A 12,245-nucleotide genomic window follows, 5' to 3' on the forward strand; every position below is an offset into this window, starting at 1 on the left:
TTGTCATATTCAGCCTTTATTGTATTGAGCAATGTTCCAAGGATTCCTAATTTTTGCAAAACCTTCATTATAAACGGGTGTTGGATCTTGTCGAATGCTTTTTCTGCATCTATTGTGATAACCATGTGGTTCTTATCCTTGCTCCTGTTGATGTGATGAATAATATTAATTGATTTGCGTATATTGAACCAGCTTTGCATCCCTGAAATGAATCCTGTTTGATCGTGGTGTATGATTTTTTTGGATGAATTGTTGAAGGCGATTGGCCAAAATTTTGTTGAGAAGTTTTGCATCAATGTTCATCAAAGAAATGGGTCTATAGTTCTTTTTCTTTAATGAGTCCCTGCCTGGTTTTGGGATGAGGGTTATGATGGCTTCATAGAATGTGTTTGGTAATGAACTTTCTCTTTTAATATCATTGAAGAGTTGGAGGAGTATTAGTGTGAGCTCTGCTTTGAAGGCCTTGTAGAATTCCTCTGTAAAACCATCTCGTCCTCGACTTTTCTTAGCTTGGAGGTCTCTCCTTGCTGTTTCTATTTCAGTGCTTGATATGGGCCTGCTAAGCTGGTTTAACTCATCTTGGTTTAGTTTTGGCATGTCAATATTTGCTAGGAAAAGGTCCATTTCTGTCAAGTTCTCAAATTTATTAGCATAAAGTTTTGAGAAATATTCCCTTATAATGTTCTGAATCTTGGTTGTTTCCATGGGGATGTTTCCATTTTCATCTCTGAGTTTATTTATTTGGGTATGTTCTCTTCTTTTTCTGATAAGATTTGCTAAGGGTCTGTCAATTTTGTTAATTTTTTTGAAGAACCAACTCTGTGTTTTGTTGATTCTTTCTATAGTTTTTTTGGATTCTAATTAATTCTGATTTAATTTTAATTATTTCTTTCCGTCTACTGGATTGTGGTTTATGTTGCTGCTCTTTTTCAAGGAGGTTCAGCTGTCTCATTAAATTGTTGGTTTCAGATCTCTCCAATTTGTTGATGTAGGAGCTCAGAGCTATAAACTTGCCTCTGAGTACTGCCTAGGTATCACATTTTAAAGATAATGTTATATATGCTTATGAGCTTTATCTTTCTTTTGGTATCTTACTTATGTGTGGAAAAAGTCGTCACTACATTTACTTGGACCTATGATGCATCAAACCCTATACTCTTAAGAAAATGCATTTTTTGGCTTTGACTGATCACTGATAATCTGGATACTAGGAAGATTCAAAAAGAAAGTATTTCCTGTCCCTTAAAGATCATCTCCAGTTCAGTTTCGAGTTTAGAAATGTCTCTCCAGAAGAAAACTTTTGGTACAAGTTAGGACTCATCTTGGAGTACTGTCTTCAGAGGTAGCAGAAGCCAGTCACACCAAAGTGCAAAGAATTTTAGCAAATCTTTTCCTGAAGGGATGCTTTGGTGCTCAGCAGAGAAAAACACACCCAGGTGCCAGAAATTTCCTGTGTAAAGGAAAAGTGTACAAAACATGGAGCATGGAGGTCAGAAGATACTAAGAAATGTTTTATCTAGCTCTTCCTACCCATTATGCATACATCTCTTCTGAAATACATGATGGTCCATTTAGTTTCCATCTGAGGCCCAGATGACACACAGAGGACTGGGCAGTGGATCCCTATGAAGCTGAAAATGGAGGCAAGGCTGATGTGTATATTTTCCCACCATTCTTATCTCCATTCACTTCCCCTCCAATTAACAACCACATCCTCTATTCAAGACAAATTTCAGTTTCCAGATACTCACTTTTATTCAACTGTTAGCTTTTTGATGGGGTTATGCCATGGAATCTCAATATACTCATACCTATCCCAACTGGGATAGGTGGAGGAAGGGAAATGATTGTACAAGATGTGCTGTGCACATAAATGGACTTGTTAAGTCAAAACTCTTCTCTAAAACTATTTGAAAGTAACAATAACTAACATGATAAAAATTGGGCAAAATGCTTCTGACAGGTCACAAAAGGCCCTGTGGATATCATGAGAGGTACAGGGAGAAGATGCCCAATACCAGTAATTAGGGAACTGTGGATCAAAATCACTAGTTATTAAAGTGACAAAAACAAACAGGGCTGATTGTGCTAGGTTCTAAGAAGTGATGTGCTTAGCATGTCCCTAAAGTTTGCAGAGTGGCAGTGTGGGGAGATGGTGTGCACCGCTAGATCCCAGTGCATGCCAACAGGTGAAGGCAGGGGTAGACACACCCATGTCGGTAGAACATTGTCCACCACAGTCAAAGAAACCGGAAGCGGCCTAATGGCCCCTTGGCGGGTGACTGTTCACATCCTTCAAACCCTCCAACCTGCTCTGGTCCCCAGGACCCCAGGTGGCTCCTACCTCCTACCAGCCCCGGGCCCTGGCCGCCCTCTGCCCATCCTTTCTCCTTGCCTCCCCAGAGCATCTGGTGGGAGCACCCAAGGCAGGGCCTCAGGGCCCAGGGTTTGTCTTAGGTTCATGGGCCCACCCTGGCAGACCTCGTTCATCTGGTGGCTGGAGAGGCTTTGCCATACTACTGTAGAATAGAGAATCCATCTTTTCTGGCCATTTGTTTGAATCTGGGGCACAAGAGTGAATCCTGAGACCCGTGCATGGGGCCCCGGGGTATCCGCATGTACTGAGGTGAGCCCAGCCAGAATCCTGGAGCCCAGAGTGGCTGCTGAGGTGAGCACTGCCCAGAGCTGGGAGCCGGGATCCCGGCCAGGGATTGGCCTCTGAGGTGAGGGCTGCAGGGAGCCATGAGTATGAGGGCCCCCAGCTGGGAGCAGCCACGGAGGTGAGCTCTTTCCAGAGGTGCCAAGCCAGGAGTGGCCTCAGAGGTGAGCTTTGACAGGAGGGGCGGTGCCCAGAGAGGCCAGGGAGGGAGGCGTCAGCCCTGGAGCAGCCATGGTGAGCCCTGCCAGGAGGTGCCAGGGCCAGCCCAAGGACCACCCCAGGCGGTCCCTGGCCTGATCCGGGTCTGGATCCCAGCCCTTGGTCCTAGGCTGCTCTGAGATCCCGGACAGACTCAGCCTCTAGTCCGACTTTGGCCCTGGTTCCGACTTGTTTCTGGAACCAGTCTGCTTCTAACACTCTAACACTTCGAGTCCCGTCTAGGGGCACCCCAGGGTCTCTGGATCAAGCCAGGGTGGCCAGCACCGGGTGCTTCCTTCTGTTCAAGTCCTGCTGCCTCCAGACCTCAGCTGGCCAGCAAGCTGGCAGCAAGGCCAGAGATCCACGGCGACCTTTGATGGAGCAGGGTGGATGGGACAGCCAAGGGAGGAAGGGTCAGGGGTTGCCGGGGAGGGGGATGAAGGAAGGGGAGGGGAGCAGGTGGGACGCTAGGGGGACTGTAGGGGGACAGGAGGGGATGAGGAGGGGACAGGAGGGGGACAGGAGGGGAGACGAGGGGGAGTGTACGGGGAAAGGTAGGGAGGCAGAGGGGAATGGGGGGACAGGAAGGGGACAAGTGGGGGATGGGGAGATGGGAAGTGAAGAGGACGAGGACATGAGGGGTCGTGGAGGATAGCAGGGGGCTGGAGGGGGACAGGTAGGCCAGAGAGAGAGGGCAGAGGGGTGGGGAAAATGGTAGAGGGCAGGCGGGGGAGAGGAGGACTCAATGATATCAAAGTGCACTGGGCTGGCCTAAGGTCAGCCCAACTGAATCCTTGCCCTGGGCTGCCCAGAAACCCGGTCTGCATCATAGCCACTTGGCCCGGGATTCTGTGAGAATTGGCCAGCTGGCCTTCAGCCACTCATTTTCCCTAGGGATTGGATTATGGGGTGCCCCGATCACTTATTTTAAATTTATTTTTTGGCAGTACTGGGGTTTGAACCCAGGGCATTACTCTTGGTATATAGGCACTCCAAACTCTGAGTCTTGTTCTTGTCCTTGCCCTTGTCCTTGTCCTTGCCCTTGCCCTTGTCTTTGTCCTTGTCCCTGTCCTTGTCTTTGCCCTTGTCCTTGTCCCTGTCCCTGTCCTTGTCGCTGTCCATGTCCTTGCCCTTGTTTTCCCTTGTGCTTGCCCTAGTCCTCGCCCATGCTTGCCCTTATCCTTGTCCTTGCCCTTGTCCTTGTCCTTGCCCTTATACTTGTCCTTGTCCCTGTCCTTGTCCTTGCCCTCGTCCTTCTCCTTGTCCCTGTACTTGTCCTTGTTCTTGTCTTTGTCCTTGCCCTTGTCCTTGCCCTTGCCCTTGTCTTTGTCCTTGTCCCTGTCCTTGTATTTGCCCTTGTCCTTGTCCCTATCCTTGTCGCTGTCCATATCCTTGCCCTTGTTTCCCCTTGTGCTTGCCCTAGTCCTCGCCCATGCTTGCCTTTATCCTTGTCCTTGCCCTTGTCCTTGTCCTTGCCCTTGTCCTTGCCCTTATACTTGTCCTTGTCCCTGTCCTTGTCCTTGCCCTTGTCCTTCTCCTTGTCCCTGTCCTTGTCCTTGTTCTTGTCTTTGTCCTTGTCCTTGTCCTTGCCCTTGCCCTTGTCCTTGTCCTTGTCCTGGCCCTTGTCCTTGTCCCTGTCCTTGTTCTTGCCCTTGCCCTTGCCTTGCCCTTGCCCTTATCCTTGCCCGTGCCCTTGTCCTTGCTCTTGTCCTTACCTTGTCCTTGTATTTGCCTTGGCATTGACCTTGCCCTTGTCCTTGCCCATGCCCTTGCCCTTGTCTGGCCTTGCCTTCCTTTTTTCTTATGTTCCTTCTTGAATCCAGGGCTTCATATGCTAGCTAGGGCCTATTATTTCATTATAATCCTAGACCTGACTTATTACTTATTACTGGGCTGAATTAACACCATCAAATTATAAATGGAACTTTTAATTTCATACGATTGTTCTTTTGTCTTATTAAGTTCTGTATCTCTGGGTCCAAAGAATGCAATTCAGAGTTATTCCAAAAAGTTGCTTGGAACTGTGCTGATATGTACAGACCTTTTTTTGTGGTTGTTGTTATGATCCCTTACAAAATAATGTTTGGTATATGTAAACTACAGATGTTTTAAAGCATATAGGAGAATATATGTGGTCTATATGAAAGCAATAGTTCATTTTATGTCAATGTTTGGCATATTGGAATTGAGTATAATTAAGAATGGTGGTCCCCTGTAGACTTAGAAGGAATTTACCCTGTTGGAGTCGGATGTGGAGAAGGTCTGGGTTATGGATCACAACTGTTGCAGGGATGTTCATGGGACCTAACTGGTCCCTGGCATATGATTTTTATGCATACTGGGGATAGGGAGGACTTTCTATTTTCCCGGTGGCTTTTATCTTGGACCAGAAGAGACATGATGTCAGAAGGAGAACAAAACAAGCGTCTGTTTGGACAGGAAGGGTGCCACCAGTTGAAGAGTACCTGATTAGAAAGTATGATTTCTAACCTTATTACGGCAAAAAGAGAAACAACTATTTTTGAGGTTGCAAGTGTATTTTCTTTCTGAAGCTTCGTAATTTTACTTCTTATGTACAGATTTATGATCCATCATACCTGTTTCATGAGGGTAGGATGAAGGGCCATCTTGTCCCCCTAAATTTGTTGTGTTAGTATTCTTGAAAAGTTCAATCCTTTGAATAGCTTAAATATGTTTGTCACTTTTGTCAAACAAATCTGCTGTATACATATTGGTCTGTTTCTTTTTCTGTTTTTAAATATCTAGCTTTGAGCTAGTCTTCCATATTCTTTTGGTGCTAACTGGTAGAGATGCAATTGTGTGTTTGTGTGTGTGTGTGTGTGTGTGTGTGTGTGTGTGTGTGTGTGTGTGTGTGTGTGTGTGTGTAACTGGGGTTTTAACTTATCCCCGTCCTGTTAGGCAAGCATATTACCACTTGAGACACATCCCCTAACACTACATTGACTTTAAAAATGGTAGTAGTGACAGTGTCCTAAATATGTTTTTAAGATTGTCCTGCTGTTAAAGATTCCTTTGCTTTTTAAAATATATTTTAGAAATAGGTCATTGATATCTACAAAATGCCTTGTGATGTTTACTGGAATTATATTCAATTTATAGGTCAGTTTGGGGATAATTGTCATTTTAACCATAAACCTTCCAGTTCCTGACAATGCACTCTCTACCATCATTTCATTATTTTTCAGGAATCCTTCGTAATTTTCAATGGGCTGGCTTTGCAAGTTGTGTTTCCTTGGTCAGAGCTGCCAAGTGTTATTTTTTATTGTGAGAATACCATACAGAGGGGTTACAATTACATGGGCAAGATAATGAGTACATTTCTTATCAAGCATTGTTGCTTCCTCCTTTGTGTTCCCTTCCCATCCCTTTCTTTCTCCTCCCACCGGCCCCTCTCCACACCATCACCACCACCACCACCACCACCAACCCCAGTCAAAGTTGTAAAGTTTGTTTTTCGACATAACATCTTGTACATCTCATTGTTGTAATGGATCCCCCTGTATCCATATTAAAAATTTTTGTTCTTTTCCTTCCCCTCCACAAATTATAACAACATCAAATACAGTGAAGGCAGGGGTTATACCATGGGGGAGGGACATAGAAAGCAACAACAAATAAGGATGGCCAATAGACACATGAAGAAATGCTCAACCTCACTAGCCATAAAAGAAATTCAAATCAACACAACATTGAGATACCATCTCACCCCAGTTAGAAGCTAGAAGCAAGATGCTGGAGGGGATGTAGACAGAAGGGAACCTTACTCCATTGTTGGTGAGAGTGTAAACTTGTTCAACCACTTTGGAAAGTAGTATGGAGGTTCCTCAAAAGACTCCACATAGAGCTCCCCTATAACCCAGCAATCCCACTCTTGGGCATTTACCAAAATGATCAAAAGCAAGACCATACTAAAGCTACCAGCACAACTATGTTTATTGCAGAATTATTTACCATCGCTAAGATATACCAAGTCTCATTAATTGGTGAGAATTAATCATTGTGGTCTCATAGCTGGCCCAGAGGAGAATTTAAAGTATAGTGTGTTCATAATAAGATAGGGGACCCTGACATAAATTTTCAAGTAGGTTCTACCCTGGGAAGCTGCAGTGCCCTGACGTCTATGTGAAGCTGCATTCCATAAGACAAATTTCTGAAGTAGGAGTCATTTCTCTTAGTCTCACTTTCTTTCAACTCCTCATATTGTGAATAGCTTGGTGATGATGAATTTTAGCAGTCCTCAGTATAAGGTAGATGCGATACCAATCATTTGCCCTTCCTCATAATGATATGTGTTTGTGTTTGTTTTTTGTCATTTGTGTTTGTGCTCAAGGGTTTTGAAGCCCAACTACTTCTATTTTGTACTTGTGAAGTGCTGGTTTCAAGGTGGACACTGCTAATATTTGTAGTCTGTAATGGCACTTGGTATTACTCTGTCTAAACCCTGCAGTGTCCTGGGTAAGCATCTCTGAGTAGCTTTACCCACACTCAGGTCAGTAGGCATTGAGAAAGTAAACCTTCTTCTTCCCTTTTGGAGGAATGCTGGACCCAGGTCTGTGGTTTGCATTGTGGTTTGGGTTATGATTGTGTATTCATCTTCCAGGATTATCAGCAACTAAGGAATCCCCTGTTCTCCAGCAGAGCTCAGTGTTTAGGATGGACCACTGAAAGCTGAGTGTTGTGCTCTCTTTGACAGAGCTGAACCTAATTTATGACTACCAGGGCTTCTTGAACTTTACCCCCTATTCCTTTTCTATATGTCCTTTTCCTTGTGTTCTGCTGTCCAGATTTGTGTTGGCCTGAGAAGTGTGTGGTGAGTGCATTAACTTTCCAAAGCGCACATTACCTTCCTGGCCTCACACCTACCCTACTCACCTCAAAAACCCTCCTACAGAGTTAGTGCTTCCGCATAGGAATTAGAAGAGGCCAGAGTGGCTCCACAGCAGCATGAATCTGACAGTGGGTTGGGGTGGCTCCTTTGTATCAGTGCTGGCAAGGGCCCTGCCCATGGGAACCTAGAGCTCCTTAGAAAAATGAATGGTCTTTCAGTTGTATGCTAGTACTGCCTACCTGAGATCATCCTGGGGTGCTTGCTGTCATCCTAAAGACATCAGCAGAGTCCACATGCAGGTAGGAGGATTAGGAGGATGGTCTCAGTGCAGTCCTATAATGTGATTTAGGACTCTCCTTGCAGAGTGACAAGTGCGAAGCTTGCTTCCACCCAGTCAGTGCTGCCATGGGTGCCTTAACAGGGACAGGGCTGAGGCTGTGGGCAGCTCACACTACATAGCTCTGCATGCACATTCCTTTTGTGTGCCCTGTGCTCACTGCTTTGACAGGTGATGACGAGCAGAATTCATCCTCAGCCTCAAACTTGTGTGCCACCCACCAGTACCATGCCACAAGCCCACAGGTGTGTCTGGGACGCTCGCACCACTCTTCAATGTATGATGCTCTGGGTACATGTCTTCCTGCAGCAGTAGTCAGAAGGTGAGGTCTGCACTGAGTGTGCTTACATTCATGGATGGAGGGGATGTTACATCACCAAACATATCTTGAAGCCCCAGTTTCCTCATAGCCGGATGGAAATAATGAGGAAGATGTGAGTGGTTTTCATGGAGCAGCTCATTCACAGGCTTCTTTGTACTATTCCTCCCTGTGCTATTGCACAGAATGTTTTGTTAAATCTAGGAAGGAGCTAAGTTCTGCCCAGTACTGCCTCATGACTGGTATGTTTTGGGGCAAGTGACACTATTTGCTATGTGCTGTCTCTTGGTTTTCCAGGTGGATAAACTGACTTCATGAAAGTAACCTTGTGTAGTTGAGGAACTGGGTTGGAACCAGTGTGTAGCTTGTGGAGGCTGTGTTTTGACCCTACTGGTGTAAAAGCTCGATGTGTGACTTGTCCTGGTCTCTTGAGTAGTCAGTGGCTGGTATGATTTTTGCCCTGTATCTTGGGTGCAGGATTAAGTCCATTTCCAGGGGTACATGGGACTGTGTTCAGTCTTCTTCCTCTCTCAGGACTCCAGAAGACCTTTGTGGATTTGTGGTGGAGCTTCAACTATGGGAGCTGTCACTGAGGGAGCACACGGGCACTGTGATATCACTACCAGGTAGATGTTCACTCAGGGCATCCATGGGGACTCATTGGGCCATTGAGAGGAAACTGTGTAACCCTCAGGATCTCTTAGTATCTCATTAACAGGATAAGGTATTAGAAGCTGGGTACTTCTTAAAGAAGAGGTTGCTTTAGCTAACAGTTCTGGAGATAAAAAGAGCCTGTTGCTGAAATCACCTTAGCTATGGTTGGGACTTCCTGGGGTTGGAAAGAGCCTCATGTGGGCAGAGATATCACCCCCCTCACAGGAAGCTGGAGGAGGAAAAAGGCCGGTCATCTATATTAGCTCTTGCAAGAACTAATGAAAGGGTCTGAGATCCAACTCAGTCCTTTGGAAATATTACTCTTTTGGAACTTAGGGCCTATCTAGTCTCACCTCCGTATGCGTGTGTACCGTGATAACACTTGCAAGTCTTGGGGGATGGCTGTGCTTCACTGGCTCTGGTCTGAGCCAGTGGTTGGGGGCTGGAGTCTGGTGGAAATGACCAATGTTTCTATCACAAGTGGTAAGTGGCACTTGAGGGCTCCGGAGAGTTTCATCTCTAGTACCTGCTTGTTGGCTTCCTGGTTCTTGTGTCCCTGCTTGCTCTGAGCATTCAGCCTCTTTTTTTTCTGGACAGCAAGTGCTTTGCCAATACTGCGTTTTAACCTTTGACACTCATGGGGTGCCTCACATTTATTCCTGACTCCTTGGAGGACCTGGTGTGGAGGATCACTCTGTATGATCAGGCTCCTTCAGAGCCATAGAGTAAATGCTGCCTGACCATGGTGAGGAGGAGAGCCCTGCACAGACCGACCTGTGGACAGGCAGGTCTGTGAAGAGAGCTCAGACCCACCCTTCTTGCCATTGCTTGTCAGGGCACGGGCTCTTTCTCATGTGGAGATAGTGGTTTAATAATTTATTTTATTATTATTTGTTGTTGTTATGACAAAGGTGATACACAGAGAGGTTACTGTTTCCTAAGTCAAGTAATGAGTACATTTCTTGGTTTTAAGTATTAAAGACTTTTAAAAATTGAGCCGCATTACAGTGGCTATGCCTGTCATCCTAGCTGCTCAGCAGGCTGAGAGTGAATTATGTTTCAAAGCCGTCTCAGGTAAGAAAGTCTGTGAGACTCTTATCTTCAACTAACCACCAGCAAACTGGAAGGGGCACAGTGGTTCAAAGTTGTAGAGCCACTTGCATTCAGGAACAAAGCTCCTGGACAGTGGTCAGGCCCTGATTTCAAGCCCCATGAATAAAATTTAAAAAAAAAGTATATAAAGGTGATGTTCAGAGGGTTTATACTTACAGAAATCAGGGAATCATTTCTTTTTGGACAGTGTTACCCTTTCCTTTGCTCTCTTATATCACTTGGCTCTTAGAATTAGCTGGTTATGAGGAAATGTTCATCATCCCTGGCTGTAAAGGAAATGCAAATAAAAACAACACTGAGACACCGCCTTACCCCAGTCAGAATGGTCCACATCCTAAAGTCAGCCAACGACAAATGCTGGAGGGGATGTGGAAGAAAAAGGAACCCTACTGCATTGCTGGTTGGAATGTATACTAATACAATCACTTTGGAAAATAGTCTGGAGGTACCTCAGAAAGCTAAATATAGACCTCCCCTATAACCCAGCTATACCACTCCTAGGCATCTACCCTGAGCAACAGGAACCAGTATACAAAGACACATGCACCTCCATGTTTATTGCAGCACTGTTCACAATAGCCAAGATTTGGAAACAACTCAGATTCCCCATTACTGATAAGTGCACCCAAAAATTGTGGTACTTATATACAATGGAATATTATTCAGTCATTAGAAAGGACAAAATAATGACATTTGCAGGGAAATGGATGGAACTAGAGCAGATTATTTTGAGCAAAATAAGCCAAGAACAAAGAGAGAAATGGTACATGGTCTCCCTGATATGTTGATGATAAAGCCAAATGCAAGAAGATATGGCAAAGTAACAGGACTCAAGAAACAAAGGACAGCCAACCATTTTGTCATGTCATTGCTAAATGACTCCATTTTCTTGACTATATATATGATAGATATACACACACACAGAGGGAAGCCAGGAAGAGGAACAGAATAAGTGGAAACATCCTACAATAAGCAAAAAGAAAGAAATGTAAACATCACCAGATGTGGAAAAAATAACTTGTATTGTCAAAGCTCATAGAATTCACAAACTATATAAACCATGATAATGACAATTTGCCTTGTGAAAGTTAAAATGTGATCATGACTCTAAGTATCACTATTTCACAATACTGTAAATATGTGAAATTTATGTAATCACCTAATCTCAATTAAATAAAAAAAGTGAGAGAAGGGATGGGTTAAGAGAGTGACAATGTTGTCAGACACTTTGTACTCATATACTATTTTGTAGAATGGGAACTTCTTTGTACAACTACTTAAAGATAATTATAAAAAATAAACTAAATAATTAGCTGGGGCTGGGAAGGTGGCTCAGTGGTAGAGCTCTTGCCTTGCATGCCTGAGGCCCTGGGTTCGATTTCTCAGCTCCACTTAAGCAGAAAGAAAAAAGCTGGAAATGGCGCTGTGGCTCAAGTGGTAGAGCGCTAGCCTTGAGCTGAAGAGCTGAGGGACAGCGCCCAGGCCCAGAGTTCAGTCCCCACGACTGGACCCCTCCCCAAAAAAAGAATTAGCTGGTTATGTTGGACATAATAACATCAGTTTGCTTTAAAAAATGATAAAGATTGCTTTTTTCACTTTCAACATACTGTTGGATGGAATGGCATGAGAAGTGATTTGGTAGGAGAGCCTGGCGTTGCTCTTCATTTTACTGTATGAAACAGAATGCACTACCAAGAGAAAGGAAAAGTGTGTGCTTAAAGTGAGGTACTTTCTGTACTAACTGCTGTGACAAGTAACAGATCGCTGTCTGACCAGAGATCCCCGTGGACCAGAGATCTGCATGATATGCATGGTTGTATAGCCTCTGCGGAGTCACAAGTGTAGATTCAATAGCTCATGCTTTTTCTTTAGGGAGAAGTTGGGGAGTGAAGGCTCCAGCAGCAGGCTTGTCCCTGTCACTCCTTTTCTCTGCCCTGTCTCAGGACTCCTGGGCACCCAGATTTGATGCAACCACCCTGGGAGAAAACGTGAGCTCAGTGTGTCCTGTGGACATACCCAATGTTTTACTCTCTGTGGGCAAGCAGTCACCATGAGCTCTATTCACTGGCATCTCTGGTGTCTAAAATGAGGTCCCCAGAACCTCCCCTGCCTGATT

Source organism: Dipodomys merriami, unplaced genomic scaffold (genome assembly GCF_024711535.1).
Source record: "Dipodomys merriami isolate MVZ:Mamm:240054 unplaced genomic scaffold, mDipMer1.0.p SCAF_882, whole genome shotgun sequence".
Taxonomy (NCBI): domain Eukaryota; kingdom Metazoa; phylum Chordata; class Mammalia; order Rodentia; family Heteromyidae; genus Dipodomys; species Dipodomys merriami.